General features: G+C 33.7%; 1 long non-coding RNA gene across 4 annotated transcripts in view; it reads right to left on the bottom strand.

Annotated features, from left to right (window-relative positions):
• LOC143069361 (uncharacterized) overlaps nt 1-19,059 on the bottom strand; it is a 52,226-nt gene that overhangs the window by 11,368 nt on the left and 21,799 nt on the right. For all 4 annotated transcript variants that reach the window (XR_012976376.1, XR_012976375.1, XR_012976371.1 and 1 more), the window contains one exon: nt 9-142. This is a non-coding gene — a long non-coding RNA (uncharacterized LOC143069361). The remainder of the gene's footprint in view (nt 1-8; nt 143-19,059) is intronic.

Genomic DNA, 19,059 nt, shown 5'->3' with positions numbered 1-19,059 from the left:
GACCTTACCTTAAATGGCGTGTTTCCATGGATATGCGTAAATCTGTCGATGTAATTAGATTGTGTCAGCCAATATTATTTTCTATATTCATTTCATAAACGCGCGTGTTCATCTGTGTATAAAGATCGATTAAGACAGAGACCTGCAATGGAGACGAAATATCGACTATTTATCACAATAATAACACTATACACAACTTAATCTACACAATAGGTTCACATCTGTAACTTTAAGTAGCAGTACAGAATTTGTAGTATTTGATTTAAGTTTTATTGCTCTACCTTTATGGTATACACGTAAACATACTAAAATAGTCATAAATCAATCTACAAACTTTTCATTTGTATTACTTGTATCTTAAAAATTTCCTCATTTTAATTTTGCGACATCATGTTTAATTGTGCAACATACAGCCCGTAACAAAGAAGTGATCGAATTGGTGTTTCTTTACCGTCAAAATTAGCTACGTTATCGAGTAGTGACCGAACCAATGGTACTTTAGTTAAAATGATTGACAATGCTGACAAATTTTCATGTGTCGATAATCAAGTTTAATACCGATAATATTGAAAATAATTCTAATAATATGAAACAAAATATGTCCATGCACCATTTCGATTGGGCGAAAAGTAGCCATTTCTTCAAAGTCAGAACAGAAAAAAAAGATTTATGGAAGGACGTCTTGATAGTATTATTTCCTTTACAATTTTACCCAAAACTAAAAGAAATATACTGGTAAACAATTAAAAAGGTGTTTGATAGGAATGAAGTCATTTATTTTTTCAGACTACAATGTGTACTGTATGTGTGATGGATTTGAATTCAATCAATAACTTTGAAATGTTTTCTCATATGTATACACAAAAGGGAGGACTGGTATTTGTACTTCTGTGTTGTCAAAAATTCTTACTTTTGAAATCCAGAATGTACACGTATGTTTTTCTTAAAACCTGAGTTAATTCCGACTTCGTATCATTATTACCAGAGACCCTTTAACAAGAAATAAAGCTGGGATTATCTTTTTGTTGGTAAAATGGAATTTTAATGTCCCGGATTGTCAGGTCTCGAAATTTAGGACGTGAAAAAGCCCGCCGGAACTTTGGTTTTTAAATCTTTTTTTTTCATGTAGAACGGTGTGAATTATTCAGCCTGAAGCAAGAAAACTCTTCGATCAAACGAAGGAATCTCTGGTGTTAATTTACCAATTTTTGTCGAAATACACATACATTTCTGCTTAACTGCGTTAATTGAACAACTTAGTGCTAACACACATTTGCTAAGACACGAAACATTTGGTTTTCAGGAGGGGAAAAAGGGGGGGGGGGGTATATAGTTATATATCTCAGAATATTTTAATAACCGCTTCGCTGGTCAGATTTTTATACCCCCGCCTTTAGGCGACGGGACATTAAGATTTACCCTTGTCTGTACGTCTGTACAAAATTTTTGTAAAATATATATCGGCTTGTGTATGTCGGATTGGTTTGATATTTGGTCTGAAGCTTTTTCAAGGTGAATTGTAACGTGTCTCCCTTTTTCAGGTCTGTCATTCGTCTACTTCCTGTTTGGCGGGGGCATCTGTATCTCATAGACACATTTACTCTGTTTTCTATTACAGTTTATACAGGAAAATTTTGTTGACAATTTTTTTTTTTCATATTGAGGTAGCAGATTTTTTAAGTCAAAATCAGAGTCAGAATATTGTTTTCTAAAAACTACCAGGCCCCTTCCTCCATGAAAACTAAATGGTCCGTGGCAAAAATCAAAAATTCCCACATGTTCAACTTCAAAATTTGACCAGATTCTATTCTTAACTGTCGGATAATATACTAGGATAACATAGAAAATGTCCTGTATGGGACGATTCTGTACTCATACTTCACGCGTAGTTGAGTACAAGTGTCCTCGTAGTGAACGCACCCGACTACGCGTGCTGTAAAAAGTATACTCTTACGTCGGATACCGGGCAGTTTCTTTGTTATATCTGTACTTTATCAAATACATGTACACGTTAATATTAACTTAATATTAAATAGGTAAAAATTATTGCTTAAAGCCTGTTCAGGGTTTCTTTCTTGTGTATGATTATATAATTTTTCACATGCCTGAACTCATTGACGATAATGTAAGGTTCTCTATTAGAAAAAAATAGATCTCTAGTTCGGGTTTGAAAAAGAAATTTCTCCTTTTCTTGAGCCTGTTTTGTACATTTAGTTTAACAGATATGATCCAATGGAAATTTTCACATGGAACCTTCGGTAAATAGGAAAATGAAAAGATATGGGGTAATTTACAGAGAGACCACACTCCATTCATGAGAAAAACGGAGTGAATTTAAAAATCTAGAGGTCTCCACAAGGCTTTCAACAAGGAGGAATCTCACTCCTTCTGAAAAGCTCTAAATCGCCCCAACGTGTACATACGTTTGGTCATCAAGAGATTCTGGTTTCTCTTTTTGTGTGTCATAAGAGGCAGAGGCGCTAGATCAAGGATTAGACATAGACTGCATTTATACAGACTTTATGAAGGCCTTTGATAAGGTACCACATAAAAGATTAATAGCCAAAATTAAAAATCTAGGTGTCCATGAAGATATAGTAGGGTGGATAACGAGCTTTTTAGAAGATAGGAAACAAAAGGTCGTAGTGAATGGTGAAGAGTCAGACTGGGCTAACGTTACATCTGGGATACCCCAAGGATCAGTATTAGGACCACTACTATTTGTTTTATATATAAATGATCTCCCAGACCAAGTAGATTCTGATGCATACCTATTTGCAGATGACACTAAGATCTTCAGAATAATTAAAACACAAAATGACAGACAAATTTTACAAGAAGATCTTAATAAGATGGAATCCTGGAGTGACAAATGGCTACTAAAATTTCACCCAGAAAAATGTAAATATATGAAAATAAGTAAGAAATCTAATAGCACTGACCATCCACCAATCTATAACCTACTAAATCATCCTATAGCACAAGTTAAAGAGGAAAAAGATATTGGCGTCCTCATTGATGCAGAACTCACATTCGAAAACCACATTAGTGAAAAAGTGAACAAAGCAAACTCCATATTCGCAGTTCTTAGAAGAATATTTAAATACCTGGGAATAGAGACATTCATGCCACTATACAAAACCATGGTTAGAACACACCTAGACTATGCCAGCTCAGTCTGGTCCCCATACAAAAAGAAAGATATAGACAAAATAGAAGGTGTTCAAAGAAGGGTAACAAAACAACTACCAGGGCTAAAAGACATGAGCTACCCAGAGAGACTAAAAAAACTAGGCTTACCTACATTATCCTATAGGAGAATAAGAGGAGACATGATCGAAACCTTCAAAACAATGAACGGACACTACGACAAAGAAGTTAGCTCATTTTTAAGAAAGGCAGAAGATTCTCAACAAAGATATAGTAGTAGGACCAACAGTAATAAAATAGTTCATCAAAGATTCCAATCTAATATCCGTAAACACTCTTTCTCTGTTAGAATTGCTAAAACCTGGAACAAACTACCAGATAAAATAACAAAGTCACCATCGATAAATTCATTCAAAAATCGACTAGACAAATATTGGTCAGACGAAGAATTATACTATAATGACTATAGAGCAGAAATATCCGGAAGTCACGGTCAAAATAGTATAAGAAACACATTAAATTACGAGTCTGGTGAAGAGGAACCTTGAGGGATCCTGTACTGGAAATCAACTATAAGTAACTATAAGTAATAAACATTCAATTCGGATTTGAATTTAATTTACCGAAACATTTCCGTACATTAAATCTTAGGACGGTCAGAACATTTTAAGGACGCAACAGATCGAAGTACAATTTTAAGTAGTACATAGATGTGCAATAATTCAGCTTCCTGTACATGTTCATGAAGTTCTAAATTTTGAATGTTGATTTCTTTAAAAAACACAATTTTTTTACAATAAAAAATCTCAAAATGTCCGTTAACAATGAAAAAGTTTGACCATGAAAAATCACATATCTAAGAAAAGCAGTCGTTTAATTGATTATAAGAAAGTTTCTGTATATCATGTCAAATTTCTTTAATATGAGAGTTTTCCTTTAGTTACAAATGTAGCTCCATGTCTGATGGTGAAATAAAAATGAATGTCTCAGAAAGTGGTGAATTAGTTTCCATAAATGACAGATGAATCGGGCCAAGCTTAGTAACTTACAGTAAACAGACTACTGTAACATTGATGCACTCGTCGAACTGTTTCAATTGAAATGATGGAAACTCTCACTTGAAGATGAACACTTAGAAGATAGTAGAGTACGTCCTTCACTTTGTTTTCAAAGATAAAAAATTCTAGCTGTTGCCTGAACCCACCTGTACCTACCTTTCTTTATTTTAAGATCATGGTTACTGATTTCGAATTGTGTCATTTGAATTCTCTAATTCACGAGGTATGACTATATAGGTCTTGTAGAGGAGAAACAGGCGCATCTTTTGCGCAAGAAATCGAGTGGCGCTATGTTCAAAAATCTGAAACTAGGACTAAAAATTTGAAAAAACCGGAAAAGGGTGGGATTGGCCTATTCCATGGCTTCTAGAGAAAAATAATAGGGGTTTCACGGGGTATGACTATATAGGTCTTGTAGAGGAGAAACAGGCGCATCTTTTCCGCAAGGTATCGAGTTGAGGGGTGTAGGGGATATAGCGTGGTGATAGATATACAGAGTGGTGATTTTCTTAAAATGATCTAAATTGGGATTATACTCAGATCGACGTCCGGTCTTTAATCGTCCAAATCTGACGTTAAATTCTCAAATCGACGTCCAATTCTTCGATACTCAGATGAAAATAATAAGTAAACTCATATATTTTTTTCTCTTATAAATGTGCAGAATGTCGCAACTCCTCTAAAAAAGGACGGTATTTTTTATATAAAATCTGGCAAACGATTGTCGTCCAATTATAACACTCGTTATCATCAATTGTTGAATTCAGGAACATTTTCAAATTCCAGCCGTTTTTTTTTTTTATAGAATTCAGGACCATTATCAAATTTCAGCCGATTTTTATTGAGTTCAGGAACATTTTTTAATTCCATTCGTTTTTTTTTTTTATAGAATTCAGAACCATGATCAAATTTCAGCCGATAGTTATGGAATTTAGAAACATTATAAAATTCTAGCTGGTTTTTATAAAATTTAGGTAAATGATCAAATTCCAGCAGGTGTTTGTAGAATTCATGAACATTATCAAATTCCAGCCGTTTTTTTTAAATAGAATTCAGGTACATTTTCAAATTCCAGCAAGTTTTTAATAAATTCAGAACCATTATCAAATTAAAGCTGATTTTTATAGAGTTAAGGAACATTATCAAATTCAAGTCGGTTTTTATAGAATTCAGGAGCCTTTTCAAATTTCAGCCAGTTTTTATAGAGTTAAGGAACATTTTCAAATTCTAGCCGTTTTTTTTTTTTTATAGAATTCAGGACCATTATCAAATTTCAGCCGATTTTTATTGAGTTCAGGAACATTTTTTAATTCCATTCGTTTGGTTTATTTTTTTATAGAATTCAGGACCATTATAAAATTTCAGCCGATAGTTATTCAATTTAGGAACATTATAAAATTCCAGCCTGTTTTTATAGAATTCAGGAAAATTATCAAATGTCAGCAGGTGTTTGTAGAACACATGAACATTTTCAAATTCCAGCCAGTTTTTATTAAATTCAGGACCATTATAACATTAAAGCTGATTTTTATAGAATTTAGGAACATTATCAAATTCAAGTCGGTTTTTATAGAATTCAGGAGCCTTTTCAAATTTCAGCCAGTTTTTATAGAGTTAAGGAACATTTTCAAATTCTAGCCGGTTTTTTTTATAGAATTCAGGACCATTATCAAATTTCAGCCGATTTTTATTGAGTTCAGGAACATTTTTTAATTCCATTCGTTTGGTTTATTTTTTTATAGAATTCAGGACCATTATAAAATTTCAGCCGATAGTTATTCAATTTAGGAACATTATAAAATTCCAGCCTGTTTTTATAGAATTCAGGAAAATTATCAAATGTCAGCAGGTGTTTGTAGAACACATGAACATTTTCAAATTCCAGCCAGTTTTTATTAAATTCAGGACCATTATAACATTAAAGCTGATTTTTGTCGAGCCTGCAACTTTTGTTGCAGAAAGCTCGACATAGGGATAGTGATCCGGCGGCGGCGGTGTTAGCTCACTTCTTAAAAGCTATATATTTTAGAAGGTGGAAGACCTGGATGCTTCATATTTTGTATATAGATGCCTCATGTTACGAAGTTTCCGTCAGTCACATGTCCAATGTCCTTGACCTCATTTTCATGGTTCAGTGACCACTTGAAAAAAAAGTTCAGAATTTTTGTAACGTTGAATTCTCTCTTATTATAAGTAATAGGATAACTATATTTGGTATGTGCGTAAGGTGCGCAAGGTCCTCATGCCCGTCAGACAGTTTTCACTTGACCTCGACCTCATTTCATGGATCAGTGAACAAGGTTAAGTTTTAGTGGTCAAGTCCATATCTCAGATAATATAAGCAATAGGGCTAGTATATTTGGTGTATGGAAGGACTGGAAGGTGTACATGTCCAACTGGCAGGTGTCATCTGACCTTGACCTCATTTTCATGGTTCAGTATGTATATTAATGAAATTTATCCTGTTGAACTTACTTTAAATAAAGCTAATACTAACAATGACCACTGCCCTTTTCTCGATCTTGATATCTATATCACTAATGGAAAGCTAAATACTAAAATTTATGATAAAAGGGATGATTTTTCATTTCCTATCGTTAATTATCCGTTTTTAGATGGTGACGTTCCCTTGTCACCATCTTACGGCGTTTATATATCTCAACTTGTACGATTCGCTCGTGTTTGTAACAATGTTTTAGATTTTAACGAGAGAAATTTATGTATTACTGAAAAATTATTACACCAGGGTTTTCGATATCACAAACTAGTCAAAACATTTACTAAATTTTATCATCGGTATAAAGACATCATTCGTAAATATAGCTCTACATGCAGACTTCTAATACGTTCAGGTATTTCACATCCAATTTTTTATGGTAATATTCTTTATAAAGCACAAAGGTGTCAGTATTCACCTCAGAAACTTACAAAACCTTTAAATAGACTTATTAAGAAGGGATATAATTACGATACTGTTGTCAAGTCATTAAAGATTGCATATTTTGGCGTTAATATTGAGTCACTGATAAGGTCTTTGCATCGGAACTAAACACATTTATTCTAAAAACAGTTGTTGGCATGACACGGGTTATGTTCTTCTCATATATGTTATGATGGTATGATACTAAACCCCTAACGGGAAGGATTGTGCCTGATGTTCATATGATGAAATCATAATCTTTCAGTCAGTTTAATTGAAGTCTGGAGCTGGCATGTCAGTTAACTGCTAGTAGTCTGTTGTTATTTATGTATTATTGTCATTTTGTTTATTTTCTTTGGTTACATCTTCTGACATCAGACTCGGATTTCTCTTGAACTGAATTTTAATGTGCGTATTGTTATGCGTTTACTTTACTACATTGGTTAGAGGTATAGGGGGAGGGTTGAGATCTCACAAACATGTTTAACCCCGCCGCATTTTTGCGCCTGTCCCAAGTCAGGAGCCTCTGGCCTTTGTTAGTCTTGTATTATTTTAATTTTAGTTTCTTGTGTACAATTTGGAAATTAGTATGGCGTTCATTATCACTGGACTAGTAGAATGAAATTCAAAACAGTGTGGCTGTGGCCATTGATTGACACATTAAATTCATCCATTGACTGGGACAATTTACGTGAACGTTTGTCTGTAACGACCACTGTTCACGACGTACCTACGATAGACATTTAAACTGTGGGGTCATCAAAGGTTTCTTAACGCCTTTAATTATAAAATAATTCGAAAAATTAATCAGGAATAACCTTTATGTTTTGATTTATATAATTGATATAAATCAAAACATCGTGTTATTTCTCATTAATTTTTCGAATTACTTTATTAAGGTGTTGAGAACCTTTGGTGACCCCATAGTTTAAGTGTCTTTAAAAAGTACACAGTGAGCAGTGATCGTTACATGTATACAAACGTTCACCTAAATTGTCCCAGTCAATGGATGAATTTAATGTGTCAATCAATGGCCACAGCCACACTGTTTTGCATTTCATTCTATATATTTGTTTAGGGGCCAGCTGAAGGACGTCTCCGGGTTCGGGAATTTCTCGCTACATTGAAGACCTGTTGGTGACCCTCTGCTGTTGTTTTTTATTTGGTCGGGTTGTTGTCTCTTTGACACATTCCCCATTTCCATTCTCAATTTTATTCAGTGGTTATAGTTAAGTTTTTGTGTTTTGGTCTGTTTTTCTCATACTTTATGCAATAGGTCTACTATATTTGTTGTATGGAATGATTGTAAGGTGTACATGTCTAGCGGGCAGATGTCATCTGACCTTGACCTCATTTTCATGGTTCAGTGGTCAAAGTTAAGTTTTTAAGTTTTGATCTTTTTATCTAATATTATATGCCAAAGGTCAACTATATTTGGTGTATGGAAATATATTATGATCTATATGTCAGTCCCGCAGGTTTTATTTGACCATGACCTCAATTGCACGGTTCATTGGACAGTGTTAAGTTTTTGTGTTTTGGTCTATTTTTCTTAAACTATAGAAGAAGAAGAAGAAGAAGAAGAAGAAGAAGAAGAAGAAGAAGAAGAAGAAGAAGAAGAAGAAGAAGAAGAAGAAGAAGAAGAAGAAGAAGAAGAAGAAGAAGAAGAAGAAGAAGAAGAAGAAGAAGAAGAAGAAGAAGAAGAAGAAGAAGAAGAAGAAGAAGAAGAAGAAGAAGAAGAAGCTTTATTTCCATAAAATGGGCTCACAAGGAGCATACTATAATATCATTGTAACATAATATTCTTTTACAAATATAATAAACAACACATAGTTACAAACAAAAATAAGGAACAGTTTTCACATATAAGTAATAGGTCTACTATATTTGTTGTATGGAAGCATTGTTAGCTGTACATGTCTGCCTGGCATGGTTCATCTGACCTTGACCTCATTTTCATGGTTCATTGGTCTTTGTTTAGTTATCTTGGTTAATGTTAAGTTTATGAGACAGTTGTAATAAAGCTTTATACTTAGGACAATCAACATAATATTAATGATTAGTATAGAAGGCGAGACATTTCAGCGTGTGCACTCTTGTTATAGAATTTAGGAACATTATCAAATTCAAGCCGGTTTTAATAGAATTCAGGAGTATTATTATTTGAATTGATTTGCACCGCTACCTGTGTAAACTGTTTTATATATTAATTGAAACAGTTAATACATGGCTTCAATAAATGTTTGATAAGAAAGTTGCTTAAAATACATATTAAGATATAAAACAACAAGAAATGATTTAATAATGATAGTAAATTTTTGTATATGTCACTGACTTTCTTCAAAGTACATCAGACAGGTTGAGACATGTTTCAAACTAAATGACAAAATTATCAATATCTTCATCATCTATTTAGCAAGGTGTTTCACTTGCATAATAAATGCTTTAATGACTCAAAATATAAAGTACTAAACAAACCGTCTGCTTGGATACGAGAGGCATCAAAATTCATACTAACTTTTCTCTTAGACGGCATTTTCACTGTTGCAGCTGTTAAAACTAATTAATTGAAACTAGTGATCCTCTTAGAAACTTTAATGAAAATTTTCTGTCCCATTTTGTATTATAGCTCACAAAGTGTTCATTTATACATCGTTTAATAAAAAGAATCGTTTGAGCTTTTCTGTAGAAGGTTAAAATTCTGAAACGTTAATATTTGACATAACATTCTTAAATCCTGACAAAATTTCAGTTAATAATAAATCAAATTCAAGCCAGTTTCTATAGAATTCAGGAAAATTATAAAATTTCAGTCGGTTTTTATAGAATTCAAGAACCTTATCAAATTCTATCCGGTTTTTATCGAATTCATGAACATTTTTAAAGTCCAGCCGTGTGGCACCGTTAAAGTCCACAATTCCTCTAAAGTCCACAACACCGCTAAAGTCCACAACAATTTTCCGTTAAAGTCCACAACGCCGTTAAAGTCCACAAACTTTCCGCTAAAGTCCACAAAATGACCTCCGCTAAAGTCCACAAGAAAACGCCGTTAAAGTCCACAATAGCAAGTTCCGCTAAAGTCCACAAAAAAGCACCGTTAAAGTCCACACCATTTTTTATTGTTAAAAACATATTGTTCGTTATTTTTATCCCGTTAGTACAATACAAAGCATCAGTTTGATACATGAAAGAAGTACAGTATCTGTATATGATTTTGTTCCATTAATTTTGATCTTTGTATTATCATCATTTTTAAAAAGTTTGTAAATTCGTTAGTTATATTATTACTGCATTCTACAAGTACTTTTTTTTCTTATCCTTAACATTTAATAACTTTTTGACATAATTAATGTACAAAGCAAAGGTGCCTCATAATCTATAACATTTACACGGCATTCATTCAGGCAACAATCTAGATTAAATACCATTAAACAAAAAAACTAGTAAGTTTATGAATTCCCAAAGTTCTCCTGTCGCAAAACTTTTAACCAAATATATCTAACGTTATTAATATCTGTGTTCGCTATAGAAAACAACAAAAAATAATGTGTTATGATTTTCAGAACGGAAAAATGAAGCCGGTATGAAAAATTCTAAACTAGATTGTCAAAGCCCGTAATTTCGGCAAAAATTAGTGGAGCCGAACGAAACGTAAACTTGATCTGTAACTTATCATAGTTAACTTACATACCAAAAATCAGCCCCATATCTGAAGGCGTTTAGAAAAAAAGTCCGTATAACTGTGATTTTCAACAATTTCTCAAAGTCCAAAGCTCGTAACTTCGGCAAAAATTAGTGGAGCGGAACGAAATTTAAACTTGATCTGTAACTCATCATGGTTAACTCACATACCAAAAATCAGCCTAATATCTGAAGTCGTTTAGAAAAAAACTCCGTATAATGGTTTGTTGCGGAATGACGGAATGACGGAATTACGGAAAGACGGAATTACGGAAAGACGGACAAAGGGTAAAACTATATGGCACCGACAACTTCGTTGCGAGGCCATAATAAAAAAAAAGATCTATAATGCTTTAAATAACATTTTTATCGATTAGTATCGGAAATGGATGCGTTGAATGGGTTTCTATCAAAATGTCACAATAAAACCTGATTTGATCGATATAGGAAGATGTGGTATGAGTGACAATTAGACAACTCTCCATCCAAGTTAAAATTTATAAAAGTAAACCATTATAGGTCAAGGAACGGGCTTTTTCACGGAACCTTGGCTCACACCGAACAGCAAGCTATAAAGGTCCCCAAAAGTTACAAGTATAAAACCATTCAAACGGGAAAACCAATGCCCATAAATGGGGCTTAAAAAATATATACATACACTAGTTGTTTATCTTGGTAAAGTGTTTTTATCACATGCAAAATTACTCACAAGATTAATATGTATAAAATCACAAAACGCTAAATATGTTCTACAGTGACCAATAAAATTGTATTGAAATGAACAGAAACATTCTTTGATATTATATAATTCGTAAAAGTTTCTGCTTAAAACTTCATACTAGTCTTCCATTTAGCTTTTTCAAAATACTAAAAAAGTATCTTCAAAAGAGAATAAAGAAAGGAAATTAACTCTGAAAGCGATACCGTGAACTTTGATGTGACGTACATTTTATCAATCAATATGACTATTAGTGCGGTGACAGAAGTGTAAAAAGTCGTCTAGTTTAATCTCCCCCAATAACACACGGCTAAAAATGGTCTTAACTTAAAGACAAATATGTCTTCTTTAGTTTTTGCCCTGTCGTCAGAATTTCGTACGGTCACATTTTACTAAAAAGTCATTTTAATGACTAGTAGTATATTGGAGAGTTTCAACCAGGGGCGGATCCAGGATTTTGGAAAGGGGGGGCGAAGCTTTTTAAAGTTTGCCGAGCGGAGCGAGGCGAAAATTTTTAGGACCTTTTTGGGGCCTAAAAAACATAAAATAAGTGTAATATGCACTTTTTAAACGATTCCCGTTGTGGGGCATGCCTATTTTGTAGTTGCTGTAAAGTGTAAGGGTTGGACTTTTGCGATGCTGTATTCGAAGTTCCTATCAATTGTCTATCATAAAATGATAGTACGGATTTAAAGCTATGTGCTAATAAATTTGATGTGGGACTTTTCAGTAAAAAATAGACATGGAAAATTCTCGCAGATTTCTTGTTGTAAACCAGATATACGCCGGGCTATTTGATGAATATTTCAATAGAACGGACACGAGTTAAAAAATACAAAACAAGAAATTTTTATTCAAATGTTTGGTTGATATGTTTCAGCCAACAAAATTAAGGGAAGTAAGGGGTTCTAAATCAACCAAAGGCTACCAATGGGTCTGAAATGACAACGAATTTATGAATGACGGTCGAATATATAGACATAAAGGCCACACCCAGCAGGCAGGTTGCAGTCTGTTCTTAAAAAAAGTATTCAATATAGCAGTTAGGCGAAACAGACATTCAGGTCAGACATGCAAACCCCGGCCACAAAAAAAAATACGCCCGTTTTTATTCATCATGTTCAATAACTCTGTTTGATTTTCGTTTCTAATAGCAAAAACGAGGACAAGATTATTGTTTTAAATCTAGATACGGCCAGAATTTTTGTTAAAGGCAAATATCAGAGTCAATTTTTTTTTCTCTCAAATATCTCAGACTGCCTCCTCAAATCAAATGGTTCGTACCTTAGACTTTAAATCTCTCTCGAGCTCATAAATACTGACTGGGGATCATTATTCAGCTGTAATTTTTAAATAGGATGGGGTGTTTGGGGTTAAATATGTTTTCGTAGGTAAATACTATTGCTGTGGAGGTTTTTTTCATGAGAGTGTCATAGTCTATAGACCGTATTACAATCTGTTTGGTGGAATAGTGAAATAGAAGTCAATACGTTCTTGTTCAATCCTGTGTCGTTTTGAAGGTGTCATGATTGTCATCCTCAGCCTTGGCCATGTGTTACTGTAATTGTCGCATAAAAATTAAATACACGGGAAATGGCAAAGTTCAAGAAGTCTAGTCTGATTAATCATTCTACCAACAACAACATAAAAGTCCAAGCAAAAAGGGGCGGGGTGGAGGCGTACGCCCTCTACGCCCCCTCTGGATCCGCCACTGTCAACCCCTCTTTTTCAAAATGAAAAATTGTGTATGTTTGCTTACATTTAATTGAAATAGTTTTTCCTGAAGCTATTTCTATATGTCAAAATATTCTATTCAGTATTTTATTTTCTTCTAATCTATAAAATTTGCGAAGTTTGGACTGTTTAAAATTGAGGTAATTTTTATTGCAAATTTAGACACAAACTTTAGTTTCTTCATAGTAGTAATAAAAATTATCCCATAATATTTTAAGCATATAGTATTTCATAAACCTAATAAGTGATAAAAATTTTGGAACCAAAATATGAAAAAAACCTTAAGAAATCAATGGAAAAAGAATGGAGTAAAAAACTTCAATTTCAACACGGAACTTAATCACTTGCCTTCCGTCAAATTTTGTGTATAAGTCAATATTTGCTCTCAACTGATATATGAAATTACTATTTTTTTCGCTATTATATACACATATTTTCAATTAAAGTGCACTGATATATGCCACATACTTTGTTTGTATATGTTTATATTCTCTGTTTTTTTGTTATAAAACATCAAATATCAACTTCCAAGCAAGGACCGAAGCTCATAAACTCAGCAATCAAACGCAGGACTTCGGGAATGTCCGGAGAGCCGACAACCTTGCTTCGGAAGTTGATCAAATATACTTGTCAGAAAAGTTTTATTGTAAAATCAAAATAATAGACGGATAGTTTCAGTAAATATTCCGTGATATGTCGAGTCCGTTGCAACTTGCTCCATCAACATGATTAAGTCCAAAGAAAAGACAAAAGTCGTTAAATTTTATGCAGTGCTTAATATGCCAAAAAAAACAAACTCGACTGAAATTTTCAGTCAATTTACCAGTATAGGGAAGTCGATTTTTGTATCTGCATTGAATATAAGATTGGATGAGGTGAACATCAAGATGGTTCATGCGATAGCTGTTAATTTGAAGAACTCTGTGCAGGCAGTCTATTATCGTTCATGCTACAAAAGTTACACAAGTAAACATATTTGTTCCTTCTTTTAGAGCGAGGAAGCTTCTAATCTGATATTTAATGACGACATACATTTATCGGACTGTTGTCCCTCAGTTTCGGGTATTTGTACGCGTTCTAAAATGCAGTCGTTCAACTGGAGCGCTTGTATATTTTGTTGTAACAAAACATTTTAAAAAGATCAAAAACTACTCAAGTTTGAATCAGATGAGCATATTAAGAATGTTTTATCCGTGTCAGATAAAGTTAAAGTTGAAAAGTTTCCCGTCCATCTTTTAAACTGCAAGCACTCTGTCATTTTTGGTTGCATTACAAATTATTTGCTAAAAACGAAAAAAATAAAAAAAAAAAAATCCAAACCCGTGGAAGCAGATATCTCAGATCACGATACTGCTTTTACTAATTTTATTTTGGCTATTGACAACGATTTAATGGTCATTCCTCATGACACCGTTATATGATAAATATAGATCTTTTCTTCCGGCTGATTCTAATTTAAAATATTCTACGTGTAAAATACAGTCTAAACTCAGTGATTTCTATAGAAATTCAGTTGTCAAACAACTTCAACAAGTTCAAGGCAAATATAACATAATATTTAGTAGCAAAATAACTATTTGAGAGGCCATATCAGCTGCTAGTCAATTGAAAACTGACCTCAAAATCTCAATGTCAACTGTAATAGACACAAATAACGGACAGATATTTCATTCCGCTGGAAGTATACTTAGAAAAAACATTGAAACTCTACAGAAGAATACCCAGCTTCGGATGAATTGTCTCTTCCTTCTTCAATTCAGTCAATGCCTTCGTATTTATTGCAATTCATTTTATAGTTACTCGACCGTAAACTGCATACAGCCAACACTATTCTCAGGAAATGGCACCAGAAAAATTGCGTAAATGCTAAGCAATTGTTGAGTCAATCGTTTGTGTGGCCAATTTTTTTTAACTCCTTTTTATTTAGGATTGGCTTTACAAATGTACCATGAGTTTGGTTCAAAACACCTTGTTGAAACATTGAATGCCAATGGATTTTATGCTTCTTAAAGTAAAGTGTGACGCTATCTAATGTGTTGCCACCCATGAAATTGAGCAAATTCAAGATAGTGTGAACGTCTCGTATAATGTTTCCCAAGCATCTTTGCAGACAAGCATATGGATGTCATCATACCTTCCTAAACCCCCTTTTAGATCACTGTTAAATCTTGGATGAATTGATAGGGATGGTTTGAAGCTGGTATTTTTTTAGGAACAAATGTCTTCGGACTTCCTACCATACCTTGTCTGTACTTGTAAAGAAAACCTCAAAATAACGTGTTTGCTTTGAGCAGAACCTTTCATGTGCAGACCTGTGGCCATGAGTGAAATATGTAGAAATATTAAAACATGTCTTGTGATGGTTGATGAAAATGAAGATGATGGAGATAAAGGTTGATTTGGTATAAAGCTTGTTGCACTTGTACACACGGTCCCAGCCCCCCCCCCCCCCCCCAGGTTAGGGGAGTGTTGGCGCACCCTTAAAAAAGTTAAACCCCGCCACATTCTGTATGTGTCTGTTTCAAGTCACGAGACGGTAATGCAGTGTCTGTCGTTTGTTTCTATATACTATATTTGTTTCTTTCTTATTCATTTTGTACATTAATCAGGCCGTTAGATTTTTCGTTTGTTTTACATTATTCATTTCGGGAATTGCAGACTATGCAGTATGAATTTTACTCATTGTTGAAGCCCGTACGGGACATATAATTTAGGTCTCATTTGGTCTCATTTGGAGAGTTGTCTCATTTGCAATCATATCACATCTTTTTTTTTATATGGAATACTTTTGAAGTTTGTGGTACGTTGCAAGGAAAAAAAGGGGGATATAGGTACAAAACCTAAAATGTAATAGATATTAACCAGAGTAAAATACACAACAACAGATAATGCTATGGAAGCAGTAATAATTGTGAGAAAAAAAAACCAAAAAGCAACGAGCAGTCTATAAAAAAACCTGAAGTATCCGCAAGTTCAATTTGAGGTCATATTTGACTGTAGTGTTTTATTGCTTTGGTTTGATACCTCACCCAATATGATAGTTTAAAAAATAATTTTAAAGTATTGTCCTGCATGACACTTGATTTTTACCTGAAATTAAAATTTTTCATAAGGTTATTAAAGGTGCTCTAAACATTTTATAGGTTGAAAACTTGATTTTTGAAGTTCTGTTCATAAATCGTCGTTTTAGGATTTTTTTTTGTAAAAAAATCTCAATGATTAAGGTGTATATATATATGTATAATAACAAACATTACTCAAGCCAAAACAGTAACATTTATATTTAGGTAGAGTTTAGAAATAGAAAAAAAATGTCAAAATTGAAACCCTCCCAAATTTTCACAGATTTTTACATATGACCTTTGACCTCAATTAAAAAAAAATGTGACCATATCAAGTCCTGACGACAGACATATTATTATAGTACACGATTTCCTCTTTCCAATGATATAATATATAGGTGTGTGTTCGCTGGGGAGATTAAATTGAAAAAAAATCTGCATTCAGTCACCGCACTATATAGGATAGTTCAACAATTGTTGGTGTTCGGGCTCAATGCAAGATGAACTTTCCTATCGCGTTCATTCTATATCCACACCCTGCCTTTATCCTATATCCACACCCTCCAATGTCCATAGACACATATTTATATTAGTTCTGGATTTCTCAACATACAAATTCATCGGCAAGTGAATGCAAAAAACAAAACAAAATACATTTGACGGCATTTACAGTTGGATTTTCACAAACCATTGAATTGTCTGAATATATATTTGTTTATTTGGTCATACTTTTCTTCGGTAAGTTTTGTTTTTTTCCTGGTGCAAATCAAATTTTTGGATAAAATATAAACTTTTTGTTATGTCATCAGAAATTGATAATTAACGCTTCAAAATAGATATATTACCAAATAAAGTTATAAGAGTTCTGCTTCTATTGGTACTAATTTTTATTAAAATCTTACATGAAATAGTCCCTAAATATTTGTTATGAAAAAAAAACGTAGATTTTCATGATATATATAACAACAAATTGTAGGTGACAAATACTTCTGACCATCATATCAGTCATCTGATTAAGATGAAGAATTGCCAATAAAATTAAATATGCATAGAGGGTCGATGTCTTCTGTGTCTATTTCTACGGAGGCTATTTTCCCCGCGTAATAAATTCAAATAACAACTAAATGTGCATGCGTTTTTGACAGTTCAAACAGGGTAAGCAAACTCTGATTAAACGATGCATTAAACGGCACACAACGTTTACCAAACTTTTGTTAGAAAGAAATGCACTCTTGATCTCTTGATATATGTAAAGTTGTAAACAGTTTCAGAAAAGGTATCACTCCAGGGGATTGAAATTCTGCTTTTGATAAAATTTTGGGGAAATATGTGACATCTTTGCCCTCTTTTGCAATATTGTTTAGAAAATACATGCAGGTTGTTGCCATACAGCAAAAAGAAAAAGAAATATCTAGCTTTAACCCTTTAACTACTGGATATCAAATCTATGAAAAATACTGATTACATACGTATGCACAATATGTGACACAAACGGTACGCTTTATATGTAAGATAGCAAGGACAAGGGGGTGGTAAAGTTTATGTATATTGCTGTCTATCATAAGTGCTAATCCATAGACAAATCTCATTTTGTGGTGTCATTTCTAAAAAAAGAGCAATGAAACTACCATTACATATCAGTGTCAACTATATAAGAAAGTTTTTATAAGCATCGGATTCCTCTTTGTTGAGTGAGTGCAAGTCTCGCATACTGTCGACACATAGTGGTCATCGTGTCAGCCACTGCTTCACCTAGATTTCTCGGCGCCCGTTTCTGTCTACACCTTCTTCTATGCACTCTTCCAATCTCCGTCATTACTATTTACCTGTCTCTCTGAGCTCTTACCACCTTGCCCACATATCCAACTGCCTTATTTCTATGTAGATGTTTTATAAATGTATGATTTTACTCGGATTTTCTACTGAATATAACCAAATAAACGGAGAATGTGTCCAGCTAGTATATATAACATTATAAAGTATTATTACAGAAGAACGGCCACCCAAATTCGTATTTGATCCGTGTTTTATGGTAATAAGCATTGTGTATACGGCGTTTCATAAAATTTGGTTTTGAAAAAAATAATTAGAGAACGGAAACTAATATTGTTGGGACGTACGTACGGACAAGGGTTACACTTAATGCCCACCCCGAAGCGGAGGGGGATAAAAATTTCGGACGTTTTTATACTAAAATTATGCATACCCGGCCAAATCCCGTTTATCCCTACGACCCATATACGATCTGGTCGATTTGGTCTGGTCGAGATCAGGCTGAGATCGTGAATAGTTGATTTGGTCTTGATAGTCGATTAAAGATCGTGTAAAGATCGTGAATTGATCGGAATTATCGAATAGTATTAATTTTTTGTCGAGATGAAGTCGTGATGGAGTCATTAAGGAGTCGTGAATGGTCGAGTTAAAGTCGTGTAAAGTCGGATGGCGGTCAGGTAGAAGTCGTAAACAGGCCCGATCAAGAATTTGGTTGAGTTTGGTCGTGGAAATTTGGACAATCGGGATCATCGAGTTGATCTGAGCGGCAGTGTGAACCTAGCTTTATAGATATTTGCAAAGGAAATTTAAATGTCAAATATAGGCTCCTAATTATGTCTCCAGCATATACATAAAGGGAACGCTATGTTGGAGTTTCTTGTGGATGAACAAATGTTTACTAAAGAATAAAAAGAGTGTAACAGCTAGATAACTTTTCAGAAATGTTGTCTGTTTGATTGATAG

The sequence above is a fragment of the Mytilus galloprovincialis genome, chromosome 1 (genome assembly GCF_965363235.1).
Source record: "Mytilus galloprovincialis chromosome 1, xbMytGall1.hap1.1, whole genome shotgun sequence".
NCBI classification, from domain to species: Eukaryota; Metazoa; Mollusca; class Bivalvia; order Mytilida; family Mytilidae; genus Mytilus; species Mytilus galloprovincialis.
This window is presented reverse-complemented; position numbering and strand designations above follow the sequence as displayed.